Consider the following 14,744-nt stretch of genomic DNA (forward strand, 5'->3'; position numbering starts at 1 on the left):
TAAAAAGTACTACTCAGTTCCATAGTCAGAGCTCATTCACACAGATGTGTAAAGACCAGATATTCCTATCCCCTCTCTATCTCCAAATCCAGGATCTCCCTTCCTCTACCCAGAGAGCTATAACTAGCAATTCTCTCTGAGTTGAGTACCACAAAATGGAATCAGGGGCAAAAAGTACAAAAACATTCTCAAATCTATATTTAGAAAAAAAAAGACAAATACAGTTGGACATGAGGGAATGACCTTGGAAAGAGGCTGGATCTCAGAATTAAAAGCTTGAGGGGAGAGACCCCGAGATAATACAAGGCTCCTGCCAGGGAGTGGGCTTGGTTGGGGAAGAGAGTTGGGGAGGAACTCATCTAGAGGTGATGTCTTACAGTGGAGTGGGGTGGGGAGGAATCACGTCATCCTGTAGTACATTTGTATTTTTAATAATTATTTTTGTTAATTAGGTGATAAGCTCTGTGGCTGCTACATACTGAAGGAGTATAAGGACTCTCCAAATTCTAGAACCTCTGAGCATAACTCTAGGCAGTTTGATATAGTGGATATAGAGTGTAAGACCTGGTGTTGGGAATGTCTGAGTTAAAATCCAGCCCAAGACATTTACCAACAATGGGCAAATCACTTAACCTTTTTCTGCCTCAGATTCTTCGCCTGAACAACAGGGATAACAATAGCACCTACCTCACAGGATCAAACGAGAGTTCTTAGCAAACTTTTAAGGCCTTTATGTTAGCTATTATTATTATTATGATTAGTGATTATGATTAGGCAGCTAGGTAGCCATAGTGGATACAGTACTAGACCACTTTAAAGTACTTCAGTCACGAAGAGCTAAGATGAAATTTCATTTCAAATACTTAATAGCTGTGTGACTCTGAGCAAGTCCTTCACTTCTATCAACCTTATTTTACCCCTTTATAAAATGGGTACTACTAGCACCATAGGGTTGTTCTTAGAAAATATATATAAAACACTTTGCAAAACATAAAGTGCTACATAAAATTATTATTATTATTATTCTCTCAGTGATAACTCTACTTAACCCAAAAATATATTTACAAACTTTCAATTCAACTAAATAAAAAGATTGGGTTAATAATCCCAACACAGAGAAACCTACATTTCTTCAGAACCAAATCTACCTTATATTTTAAAAATAATGACATCAGTGGCAATAAATACTTATAACCCAGTTTTTTTTTAAGACAAATGACAGAACACGAACACATTTCCTCAAATCACACTTTTTAAAAAAACTGAAATCTCCTAAGGAAACAAACAACGTCACTGTGTTTTACTTTTAAAGACCAAAGTTCATTCTGTACTTTCTAGTTTCATGGTTTCAGATGTCACAGACTGAAGATTCATCTGCCAGTTGGGTACACACATGGATTAAATCTAATGCTGGCATTCAGAAGCTTAAAAAAAAAAACTGCTCCATGCACCATTCAGCAAATGAATAAACTCCTTGAATCCACATTGGTTAATGAAAGACCCAAGTTCTATTAGGGAACTTAAAGGTAATAGCAGTAGTAGTAACAACAACAGGTTTGTGAAGTACAGTACATATATTATCATTTGGTTTGTACTGCCACTCTGTGATATGGAGAGCTTTTATAGAGTCTTAGAGGGCAAATGACTTGCCCAGTGTCAGATGTGTAAGGAGTGCCTAAGGCTGGATTTGAATTCAGGTCTTCCTGACTCCAGACCTAGCACTTTATCCATAATGCCACCAACTATAGTATGTCAGTCAGTCAGTAAACAATTATTAAGTGCTTACTATGTGTTGGGAACTATACTAAGCATTGGGAATATTAAAAAAAAAAAAGTCCCTGTTCTCAAGGACCTCACATTATAAATGAGGAAACAACATGGAAATAACTTGTTATTCAGTCATTTTTCAGTCATGTCCAACTCTTCATGACCCTGTCTGGGGTTTTCTTGGCAAAGATACTGCAGTGGTTTGTCATTTCCTGTTCTAGCTCATTATACAGATGAGGAAACTGAGGCAAACAGGGTTAAAGTGACTAGCCCAGGGTCACACATCTAGAAAGTGTCTGAGGCCAGATTTGAACTCTGGAAGGTGAATCCTCCTGACTCCAGGTAGGGCACTCTAGCTACTGTGCCTCCTAGCTGCAAAAAATCATTATGTACATACAAGACATATGCAGGATAAATTGAAACCAATCAACCGAGGATATCCAAAGTTTTAAAAACTGTACATCTAGCAGTAAAGTAAGTGTGTGTGTGTGTGTGTAACTCTGGGCAAGTCCCTAAGTTCCTTAATGCTTTAGGCAAGCTTCTAAAACAGGATTTTTTAGCCTTTTGTGTGTCAGGATCTCTTTAACAATGTGATGAAGTCTATACAGAACTCCTTGCAAAATACTGTTTCTAAATGCATAAAACAAAATACATAGGATTACAACAAAAGAAAATAATTATACTGAAATAGAGTTATCAACACATTAAAACACACCAAGTTCACAGAACCCAGGTTAAGAATGTCTGCTCTAAGACTACAAAACACAGGGTAGGAGCCAAACTGCCCTGGTTCAGGGAGTTTTCTCACCTGGTAGTTTCTGTGCCAATGAAATCACTGGTCCATCATGGTAAAAAAAATTTTCTACCTCCAGAAAAAGAACTGATGGAGTCTGAATGCAGATTGAAGCATACCATTTTTCACTTTACTTTTTTCATGTTTTTTTTTCCCTTGGGTCTGTGTCTTCTTTTACAACAAGACTAATACAGTAATATGTTTTGCATGATTGAACATGTAAAACCTGTATCAAATTACTTACTATCTCAGCAAAGGGGGGAAATGAGAGAGGGAGGGAGAACCCCCCCATTTGAAACCTAAATATTAAAAATTGTCTTTACGTACAACTGGGGAAAAATAATTAAAAAAAAAAATCACTGGTCCAGTATTTGTTCCTACCACACACACACACACACACTCTACCAATATATTAAGTACAAGTATTATAAAAACATACAAAAATAGAAAAAAGATGAAAGATGAAATATTTCAAAATAATTTTATTTTATTTAACATAAAAAACCCTTTTCCTTTTGCTCTCACTAAAATGACTGTATTTTTTAATGAGAGCAATGTGTTTGAATATGGCTCATTATTTTTTAAAACCCAGGTTTAGCACTTCATGATAGGGAGAGTCAAAGGTTTAGTTCCAACTTAAATTTGTTTTTATACTTGGTTTTAACAGCTCAAAAAGATACTTCACAAAGATATAGATATCCAAAGGGATGAAATGAATTACTTGTTGAGGAAATTAAATCATGATACTTATTTTTTAATCCCATCCAGAAATTATGCAAAGCTTTTGTTTAAATTTGGCTATACATTTCCATTTCCCAGAGATTAAAATAAAAGTTCTAGTATTTTCTTCCCGCACACTCCACTATGGAAACCACTGGTATAGAAAATCAGAGTCTCACTCCTTCTCAGAATGAACCAGACAAATCATTCAGTCACTAAGAGCAACTATGAAACAAAGGTTACACATGGTACCCTGGATGGGGTGCTGTACTGGTCAGAAAGACCTAATTTCACATCCCACTTGATCCTTACTAGCTGTAATGATCCTAAGCAAGTTGCCCAATCCTCTCTGTACCTTAGGCAATGCTCTAGGACCTATCTACTAAGCTTAGTTAGACCAGTTTAGATTTGTCTCTGTGTAGGGATTTCCACCGTTGTCAAAATCCCAGTGCCTTCCTGTGTTCATAAGTGGTATAGAGAACAATGTAATGTAACCTAGAGAGTGCTGAACTTGAAGTCAGAAAGCCTGGGTTCAGAAACTTACTAGCAGTAGAACTAAGTTACATAGGCAAGTTACATAATTTTTTTGTGTGCCTCAGTTTCTTGATGTATAAAATACTTATCATGATATTTGTACTACCAACTGAGTAGTGAGAAAAATGTTTTGTAAACTTCAAAGTGCTACATAAATGTGAGTCATTATTACTGTTGCTGCTGCTGTTAAATATAGATCCAAACCATTTATTGGGAAAGTCATTTGGGTAAACCATTCCTCTTTACTAAGTCTGGTTTTCTTCATCTGTAAAATGAAGGGGCTACAATAGATGATTGCTAAGGTCCCTTGCTAACTCTAGTATCCCATGATTTTACTATTCTAAATAAGGATATCGCTCAACTTCTGGAGCTACATGAACTTTGCGGGGCATAGAAACTCCACATACCTCTTCTGGTCTGTTAAGCAGAACTTTGTCTCCAAAGAGTTGGTACATTTCCCCTAATACCAATAGATCATAGACTGAGAGTAGGAAAGGAAGCTGGTGATTATCTACATGGTATAGCAGATCAAGCTCGGGACCCAGAGTCAGCAAGACCTATGTTTTAATCTGGCCTCTGACACTTGCTCACCATGTGGCCCTGGGCAAGTCACTTCACCTCTGCTTGCTTGAGTCTCCTGGTGGGGATAATAACAGCAACTACCTTCCAGGGTTGTTGAAAAGGGAAAATGAGATAATATTTGTAAAGCACTTTGCAAGCCTTAAAGTGATATATAAACGCTACCTAGTGATCACCTTGTTAAACTTTCATTTTAAAGCTAAGGATACTACACCCCAAAGATATTTAAGTAACTTGACTAAGGTTATACAGGTAGAATCTAGTGGTGGTGGTGTAGTAGTGTAGTAGTAGTAGTAGTAGTAGTAGTAGTAGTAGTAGTAGTAGGAGCAGCAGCAGCAGCAGCAAGCAGTAATTAACAAAGACTGACATTTATATAGTACCTGCTCTGTGCCAGGTACTATGCTGAGTACTTCCTAATGATTAATTCATTTGATCCTGACAACAACTCTGAGAGATAGGTGTTCTGTTTTACAGTTGAAGAAATTGAGGCATACAGAGGTTAAGTGACTTGCTCAAGGTCGCACTGATAGTCTGAGGCTAGATTTGAACTCAGATCTTCTTCACTCTAAGCCCAGACCAAGATCTGGACCTAGATCTTCTGATTCCAAATTCATCTTCTTTTTATGAATATCTACAGATTCCAGTCTGCCCCTCCCCTTATGCAATTTTTATTTCAGCCAAGCTAACCATTTTCTACATACAATACTCTGTCTTCTATCACTGTGTCTTTGTCTTATGCTCAGCAAGTCATCCCTCCTCACCCTTGATTTTTATAATTCCTGGCTTCTTTGAAGGGACAGCTCAAGTGTCACCTCCTATAAGGGGCTTCTGCTATTCTCAGGTGCTGGTGTTCCCCTTCCCCCAACCCCCTGCAATTAGGTTGTATTATGTTGACTTATCTGTTTGCATGTTGTTTCATCCCAACAGAATGTAAACTCTTAGAGATCAAGAACTACTTTGCTTTTGTCTCTGCATCCCCAACACATATTGCAGTGCTAGGCATGTAGCAGGTGGCTCCTTACTTTCCCTCACCCCAGTTATCCAATCAGGTTCTAGTCCTGACACATTCTACCTCCACAGCATTTCTCCTATCTCTTTCTTCCCTTCTGCTTAGAACCACCAACCTCATTCAAGTCCGCATCTCCTCTTACCTGGACTACTTCAACAGCATTGTCTTGCTTCACACCTCTTCTCTTTCCAATCTATTATCCATACAGCTAGCAAAGTGGTTTTCCTAAAGCATAGGTATGGCCATGTCACTCCTTTGTTCACTAGCCTCCAATGGCTCCTTATTACCTCTCAGATCAAATATGAGCTCCTCTGTTTGGTATCTCTAGCCTTTCACAAGATGTCTCCAATCCTTCTTTCTTGCCTTATTACACATTAATTCCCTTCATGAACTCCTTTGTCCACCTAAACTGGTTTCTTGTTGTTTATCAAATATCCTATTTCATCCCTTACCTCTCTGCCTTTGCACAGACTCTCCCCTTGGCTTAGAATGCCCTCCCTCTTCTACCTCTCCTCTATGAATCCCTAGTTTTCATTCAAAGCTCAGCACAAGTTCTACCTTCGCTACCTTAGGTCTTTCCTAATACCCCTAGCTACTGCTGTATCTTTCAGAATTCTCTTATTTGTTCTGCATTGCTTATATGTGTACACATCTCTCCCCTAATTGAACATAAACTTTGAAGGATGAGGACTGTTTCATTTTTGTTTTGGCATCTCCATTTTATAGCACAAGGCATGGCATATGATAGGTGCTTAATAAGCGCTACTTGTTATTGACTTATTGAAGTATCGATGAAGCACTCCAGGATTACCAGTAGACACTTGGCCTTAATTTGCATTCTCAACGTTTTCCACTATTTCATCTATGATTTACCACTGTTTCTTTGATAACCTAATATATAATTTTGGATTCTTAAAAAGATTGCCTTTCCAGCTAACCAGACTTTATGTGATTGCTTTGGAAACAGTATACATATGGACAGATTACATTCAATCAATCCTCAGGTGGTCCATACTTAGAGTGATTCTAGCTCCGAACTTTTCCCAATTCCATCTAGATAGCATAATTGTGATGGTGATGGTGCTAGAAAGAGAAGGAAGATTTAGGCTTAATCAAAAGGATTAGATTTATTCTGCCCAGGAGGCAGAACCAGGACTAATTTGATAAGCATTTACTGCTAGAGAGAACTATGCTAGGTGCTAAGGGAAATAGAATAATTAGGCAAGGCACAGTCTCTATTCTTATCAAGCGAGTATAATATAGTAGAAGGACAAGACACATATTGTTTCATAAGTACATCAGAGAGTGGGAAAATAAAATACTATCTGAGATCCAAGTCAAAGTGTGGCTATAAATGGAGGCCAAGGGACAGGGATGAGACATAAGGGTTTCTTAGTTGAGATAACATTTGAGTTGGGCTTTGATGAATGACATTCCAAGAACAGACACAGGGAATACCACCAGTAAATGAAGCCACTGAAGCTCTAGTTTGATTCCCAGCTCTGCTACTGACTAGCTTCATAAATCTAGGCAGATTCTTTAGTCTTTCTGGTGGCTCAATCTTCTCATTTGTGCAATGGGAATAATACGACTTACCTTGCCCACTTCACAGCACAAAAGTTCCAACTTAATAGCTAGCCATTTGGCGTCCTCCATAATATGGAACCAGCATATCTTTGTAGCCGTATCTAATAGTACTCCTTTATACCTACCTTTCCAGGCTGATTCTACATTGCTCCCCTTCCATGTTACTCTCCAGTATGTTACAGTCAACCCGGCCCATTAGCAATTCTCCATGAATGACAGTTCATCTTTAGTTGTTCGTACCATTGACAGTCTATCCTCTCAAGTACGGAACGCACTGCCCTTCTCACTTTCACCCCTTGGAATCCCTAACTCTGTTCAAAGCACTTCTCGGGAGCCACCTCCAACATGAGGCCCTCTGCTCTGTCCCTCTTGAAATTAACTTGTAATTATTTTGTATTTACTTATCTCTGCATGAGTTATAAAACCTTCCTTCCTCCAGTAGAATGTAAGGTCTTTGAAGTCAGGGACTATTTAATTTTTTCCTCTGTATTTCTAGCCCCTTACATATAGCAGATGCTTAATAAATGTTTCTTAAGTTCAGTTTTTTTGCTTGTTTGTTTTTTACTGTAATATACAGATGGGTAGATAAAGTCATGGTGTTGTGGAAAGAGAGCTGGCCTATTAGCAGTCATTATCAATGACATAGTATCATCTAATGAGACCTACACTTATTTCCTGAAATAAGGTCCCAGTTTGACTATGTTTTTCTTCTTTATACTTGGTATCATAAAATGATAAAAAAAAATCTGTTAAAATGAGATATTTCTGCTGAGCTTAACTCTATAAAAGAACAACAAAATTTTTACATCCTTGTCTAATAAATAGGGAAACTTTAGAAAAGCTGTGCCAAAGGGGGGAAAAAAGGCATAGAAGACTTGGCCAGAGTCCAATGAAGCATCAAGAAGGAATTTGTTTTCATGTTGTTGTTGAAATAAGAGTAGAATTACAGAGGGTAAAGCACAAACTCATAAAAAAAAATACCTCCTCTAGGAACTTGTGGATAAGATGGTGCTTTGAAAGTTCACAGCAGAGCCCAACTCTCCCACATATATGCCAGCAAATATTTTAAAAGGGCAGCAGATCAAGTGATGATAAGAAAAATTCAAAGAGAAACACTGTCTTCATCTAAACAAGGACTTCTTTCAGAAGTCACATCAGGAAACCATTGAGCACAGATAACCAAACCAAAACTCTGCCTGCCTAGAGATGCTCGAGGAGCATGCAGAGGCCTGTATCATCCTGTACCTAAGAAAGAGATGATGGCAGTGGAAAGCCTGGTGTGTTTGGACAGGAAGGTTGTAGGGGGCCAAACATCTATAGCACTCCAACATGAGATGCTCCAAAAGGCCTGGAAGACCACAGTACTCTGAATACAGACTATCCAGGGAGCCATGAAACTTGCTGGTATTCTGAGCTCAGACACACCAGGGAAGGTGTAAGACAATAGGGCAAGATTCCAGGAAATCAAGGTGAGGAACAAACCAGGCCTTAGTACCCCATTCAAAAGTTTAGGAGGGGCCAGAGCTTGGTCCTTCCATAAAGTTTTGAACCAGGAACTGAGGATGGAGATATGATTAAACAGAAGAAGTCACAGACTACTACGAGGAAATATTACAGGTTAAGAGATGCCCAAGAGGTAAACCCAAAAGAGAATAATACCATGAGAACTACAAGCAGAGACTCAGAGATAAAAATGGACTACATAATGACTACAAGAGTACCTGGAGGAAACGAAGCATGAGATTATAAGTGAAGTGAAAGCTATGGAGGAAAGACTTGAAAGGAAAATAGCTTAACTCAACAGGCAAACAGGCAAACAGGCAGAGGAAGAGAAAGGAGAGAGTAGATTTTAAGAGGGAGAGTAGATATTGATGAGGGGCAAGCAAAACAAAATTCAAGTTTAAAAGGTGGATTTTAAAGAGAGGATGAAAAGGAAAAACAGAAAGGGTAAAAATCAGTGAATGGGGTCTGGGCTTGGTGAAGAAAGAATGGGCAGTGCTGTAATTACAGTTCTAGGAATGGTGGTTATAGAACTTAGGCAAGAAAAAGAAACTGAGTGACTAACCATAGGTGAGAAAATCAAACAACTGATTTGTTATTTTATATCTGAATTCATTCTATAACTCTATTATACAGTTTATCTAACAACCTAAACCCTTTTCTCTGTCTTTAAGTGAAGAAGCTCGTGAGTTCAAAAGTCCAGTCTTCCTCTCTCATTAGATGCAAGAGTTTAGTTTTCCTATTCATCATTTTTAATTAAAGAAAAACTCTGCACTAAGTTTAGAAATTCAGTGCTCTCATAAAACATTTTAATTCAAAGAGAACTGTTACCTCAACACCACCTGCGAATTACTTTATGTCAAGAAAACTTGTCCCTTATAACTTCAGCCCCTGCAAAACTGTGACATCTACTTGCTATCTTTGAAGGCCAACAAGATGACCTGGTATATTTCCACAAATCACACTGTCCATCCTCAACCAATTAAAAAGGGTCTTAACTCCCTCCTAGGAGCCAGGGAGTCTACTATCCTTGGTCCATCATCAATAGCCTCAGGATGCAGAAGGATCTAATAAATCAAACATTCTTCTAAGATAGGAAGGGGTAGTTGCTGGCCCCACGTGAGTGTTGGCCCTCTTCTTAATGTAACCAATTATGTTGTCTTTATTTCCATGATGCTCCCAACCCTATAACCAATTGTATTATTTGCCTCACCTACCCTGTCCTGTTCTTTGTTCTATGCTTATCAAAAGAACCTGTGCCTCCTCCTCTGGGTCTTTTGAGGTAGCCTGAGGAATCCATTTGACCCACTTTATTAACAGGTTCATGCTCTGCTAATAAACTGTTATCATGCTTGGAGAAAATATGCCTCAGGTTACCTTTACTGAACTGCATTTTCAATATAGGCCAAAAAAAACCCCCAAAGCAAAACACTGTTTTCAAGGTGATTGTGCTCAACTTTTAGAAACCTACTAAATCAACTAAAAAAACTGAAATGACTTCAAAAAAGTAGCGGGAAATAACAATATTGTATGTGAATTATTATGTTAACAAAACCTGGGAAGAAATAGAAAGAGAAAGTCCATAAAAAATAGCTACATCATATGTAAATATTTGGGAGACTACATACCAAGATACACATAAGAATTATATGATGACAATGAAAAAACACTCATTACAGAAATAAAGATGTACCTAAATAATTGAAAAATATGTTAAATGCTCAAGGTGGGGACATGCCACCAGAAGAAAATGACAGTCCTATCTAAATACATTTATTTATTCAATAGCACAACACCTGAAATACCAAAGGCTTATTTTATAGTACTAGCAAATATAATAAAGTTCACCTGGAGGAATAAAGTGAAAGAATCTCCAGGGAAATAATGGGGGAAAAAGTATAAAGAAAGGGTGCCTAGCAGGACCAAACCTCTATATTATACCACTAAACCATAATCATCAAAACTACTTCATACTAATAAAAAATTGGAAAGTTGATCTTCAGGGTAAATTAGAAATACAAGACTCAGATGCAAACACACATACTAAACTAGCATGTATTTAATAAAGCCAAAGATCTCAAGTCCTGAGAGAAGGACAAGCTACTCAACAAAAACTGCTGGGAAAACTGAAAAGAGTCTGGCAAAAAATTGGTTTTAACCAACATCTCATACCATATGCCACAATATGTTCCACACATTCATCCGAATGGATAAGTGAAGTAGATATAAAAGTCTCATCATAAACAAATTATAGAAACAAGGAAAGATAATTTCATAATTATGGATGGGAAGAGTTTTGGCCAAACAAGGGATAGAGAGTATTAAAGCAGAAAAATGGACAATTTTGATTACATAAAATTGAAAAGATCTGCATGAATAAAATCAGTTAAAATCTTTCTAGGAACTTTAGCCAACAAAAGTTTGACATTCAAGCTATATATATAGAGATGTGATACAAATACATAAGAACCAAGAGCCATCTCAAAGACATAAATTTTATACTAGAGGCAATAAGGAGAGAATCACTAAAACTTCATGAGAAGGGAAGTGACATGGTCTGACCTTAGTTTAGCATTCTTATGCTTTAGTAATATCAATTTGGCAAGTGAATATGAGAAGACATTGATTAAATGCTTCCTATATGCCAACCACTGTTTCTTTTTAAAGTATTCATTCTGAATTTAACAAACATGAAATAAAATTAACATATCCATATACAAAGTATAACAGAAAGAGAATTTTGCACATGAAACTGTCAATTTTTATGATCTCTATTTAGCTTTACATTTTAAATATATAATAAATTATACATGTAGCTTTCAAAGCTATTCTGCCAAATATTAAGTGATAGGAAACAAAGGAGTGAAGAGAGTCCCTGTCCTCAAGCTAGACAACACATACACAAGACTAGTGGCCAGGGAAGGTTATTTTTGTTTGTTGAAAGTTCAGAGATGGGGAGTGAAGGGGACCAGATTACACACCCTTTCCCCAGCGTTTCCACAACAAGAAAGCTGGAGATGAGATAGCTGAGGAGAGCAACAGCAAGATATCTGGTAAGAAGTAAAGAGAACCATGGTTAGAGCCTGTCTAGATGCTGGGGGCCAAATACGGCACTCACCAACTAGATCAGTGAGACCCCAGGATGGCGGTTCCAGAGAAAAAAGGGTTAAGGCCTTCAAGGCATGGTCTCTGGTACAGGAGGTGAGGTGAAGATAAATTGAAGAGAGGAAAGGCTAGAGACAGGAAGTCCAGCTACGGATTACTACAATAATCTAGGCAAATAGTAATGAGATTCTGAAAACCAGAGTCAGATGTAAGAAACATTATAGAGATAGAACTGACAAGACTTGGAAACTGGTTAGATAGTAGAGTGAGTGGAAAAAAAGAGATGAGAATGACTGAGGCTGAAAATCTAGATGACTAGATGCATGATAGTATAAAATAAATAAAATAGAATAAGATAAATGGTTTAGATAAGATGAAATCTAAGGTCTCTTCCAGCTCAATGTGCTACCTCTCCTTTGTTTACTAAGCTATAAACTTAATAATCATAATTTCAAACCCTGCCAAAGTCAGTTTTAATAGCCTCCTTTTTTTCTTTCTTCCTTTCTTTTTGTTATAAGAATACATTCTTGCCAGAATGAAGCAAAATGGTAGATTAGCCACTTTATGCAAACTTATTCAATCCTCAATCTCCTTAAAAAGGAATTATTGTCTAGTAATTAAAGCTAAATCCACAAGACAAGAACACAGAATCCTTGGATAAGGTAAAACCTTACGAATTTTAATATCTAGAGATTGTAGCACAGCTCTCTCAACAGATTCCACTCACCTGAGGCATAAGCACAAACACATTTGCCAAGGGCGCAGGCCTGGAAGAGGGAGAGGGAGAGAGAAAGAGAGAAGAGAGGGAGAGAGGGAAGATGGAGAGGAGAGAAGGGAGGAGAGGAAAACACTCTGTCTCTGTCTCTCTCTTCAGAGAGATATATCTATATCTATATCTATATATATATATATATCTATATATATATGACTAAAACAATGTCATTTGAAAGAAAACCATTATTACTACCACCACCAGATAAGAATAACAAGAGACACTGCTGTGAAAATTTAAGCTTGGCCACAAAGAAGAGATAGAATATACCTCCTTGCCTCCTTTGCAGAGATGGGAAATTCTGGTTACATGGCACCACACACAGTATATCAGACTTGGTTGATGTGTATTAGTTTTGCTGAATTGTTTTGATATTATCCCTCTTTTCTTTATTCTCTGATAGAAGAGATTACATGATAGAAGTGAAAAAGAAGGAATCATTAGGATATCAAGATGATGGAAACACCAAAAGTATCTATAAAATTTGTTTTGTTTTTTATTTTTTTCAATTGCTAATCATTTATTTTCTCTCTGCCTTGCCCAAAGAAAAAGTAAAACCTTTGTAACATATATGCAGTCAAGTAAAACAAATCATCAATAATTTTTAAAAAGATTTTAAAAAGCACACATCCTCTTTGTACCTGAAAACCACTGGCAATTTTTCTGGAACCTAAATGTGACAAGGATGACACATCTGTAGAGCAAAATATCTCTGGTTTATGTTGTTGGCTGTTTCAGAATGGAAAAACTGCCCAATTTTCTAACTGTGATGCAGACATGGCATACTAATCACATTCCTTTTCTGTGGTAAGATATTTTACTTTGCAATTATCAGCTGTCAAAGCCAGATTAAAGTAAAGCCAGACCAAGGCTGAAGAGTTACATAATTTCTTGATAAAACACCACAATTTCTTTTGCATAATATCCAGTCAAACAATATATTGGAAAATGATTATGTAAGGCAGGGGCCCAGCCTTGGCAAAGAGAAAGCAAACATAACCATTTCAAAATGAATTCCACTTGCAGAATAATTGTATGCTGTGTGCTAAAATAGCATATTTTTCTATTCAACATCTTTTGGGCACTGTTTCCTCAGAATCTCCTGAATATGGAAATAGTGTGGAAGATAAAAAGGACACTCACAACTTGTGAGACACTGGGGGAAAATTTTCCTTTAACTCTAAAATGAATCAAACACAACGTTTTTTAAGGGTTCTTAATCTTTTTTTGTGTCATGGACTCCTTTGGTAGTCTGGTGAAACCTATGGACCTCTTCTCAGAATAATGTGGCAGAAGTGGGCCTCAAACTCTTCTGAACTCTTAAGTATAGTTCTTCTGCTATCTCTCAAATGTTCCAACAGGGATTTGCATTGTTAGCCTCAAGTCTGGGTAGTGGCTAGGACCAGTGATCAGGAACCCTGGCTGGCAGCTTGATGGAATGGGAAGAACATCCAGCCTGAATGAGAACATCTGGATTCAACTCTTACGTCCCTATTTATTAGCTCTGCGACCTAGGACAATCACTTAAATAATGAAGTTTATTGGAATAACTTGTTTCTAAACAATTCTTTAAGTTCTAGAAGTCTGTGATCAAGGAAAAAAAATTTTGAAACAGCGGAAATAACACTGAATTTGGAGTCAAATTGTTCAAATCCCAATTCTAATACTTACTATCTGTATAACCCAGGGTTTAACTTTTCTGAACCTCAATTCCTCAGATGACCTCTGAGGTCTCTTGTAGCCGTATTTGGTCAATAACACCTCGCATTTATATAATGTTTTTAGGTTTTCAAAACACTTAACGATATCATCACATTTTGACCTCACAACAATCCTGTGAGGTAGGTATTATTATTACTCCTGTTTCAGAAATGAGAAAACTCAGGAAGATGGAGGTTGAGTAAGTCGCCCAGGGTCAAATAGTAGCTAGTTTAACTGCCTGAGTCTGAATTTGAATTCATGTCTTCCTGACCCCACATCTAGCTCTCTATTCACTGTACCCCACTGTCACCACTACAAAGTACGGGCTTTATTGCAAACTTCCACTTACATCTATTCTTCAATCTATGTTTACAGGAAAGGACTTTCTCTGTTGATCTAAAATTACTCTTTTTTAAGGGTTCTTAATTTTTTTGTGTGTGTCATGGACTCCTTCGGTAGTCTGGTGAAACCTATGGAACTCTTCTCAGAATAATGTGGCAGAAGTGGGCCTCAAACTCTTCTGAACTCTTAAGTACAGTACTTAATCTATTATGCCATAGTGCTACTAAAATTATTACAGTGGCATTATATTCCTTACAATTGTCTACCACTACAGGGAAGAAAAGATGGTTTCTTTGGCCATAGTTATCAGTAGCAAAGTTGCAGGATATAAGATA

At 37.4% G+C, this 14,744-nt stretch overlaps 1 protein-coding gene across 1 annotated transcript in view; it reads right to left on the minus strand.

Moving 5' to 3' along the window:
• The window catches only part of PRKCA (protein kinase C alpha), a 502,485-nt gene that overhangs the window by 98,557 nt on the left and 389,184 nt on the right, over positions 1-14,744 (minus strand). The window lies entirely within an intron of this gene.

The sequence above is a fragment of the Phascolarctos cinereus genome, unplaced genomic scaffold, assembly GCF_003287225.1.
Source record: "Phascolarctos cinereus isolate Bilbo 61053 unplaced genomic scaffold, phaCin_HiC Scaffold_5;HRSCAF=322, whole genome shotgun sequence".
Lineage (NCBI taxonomy): Eukaryota > Metazoa > Chordata > Mammalia > Diprotodontia > Phascolarctidae > Phascolarctos > Phascolarctos cinereus.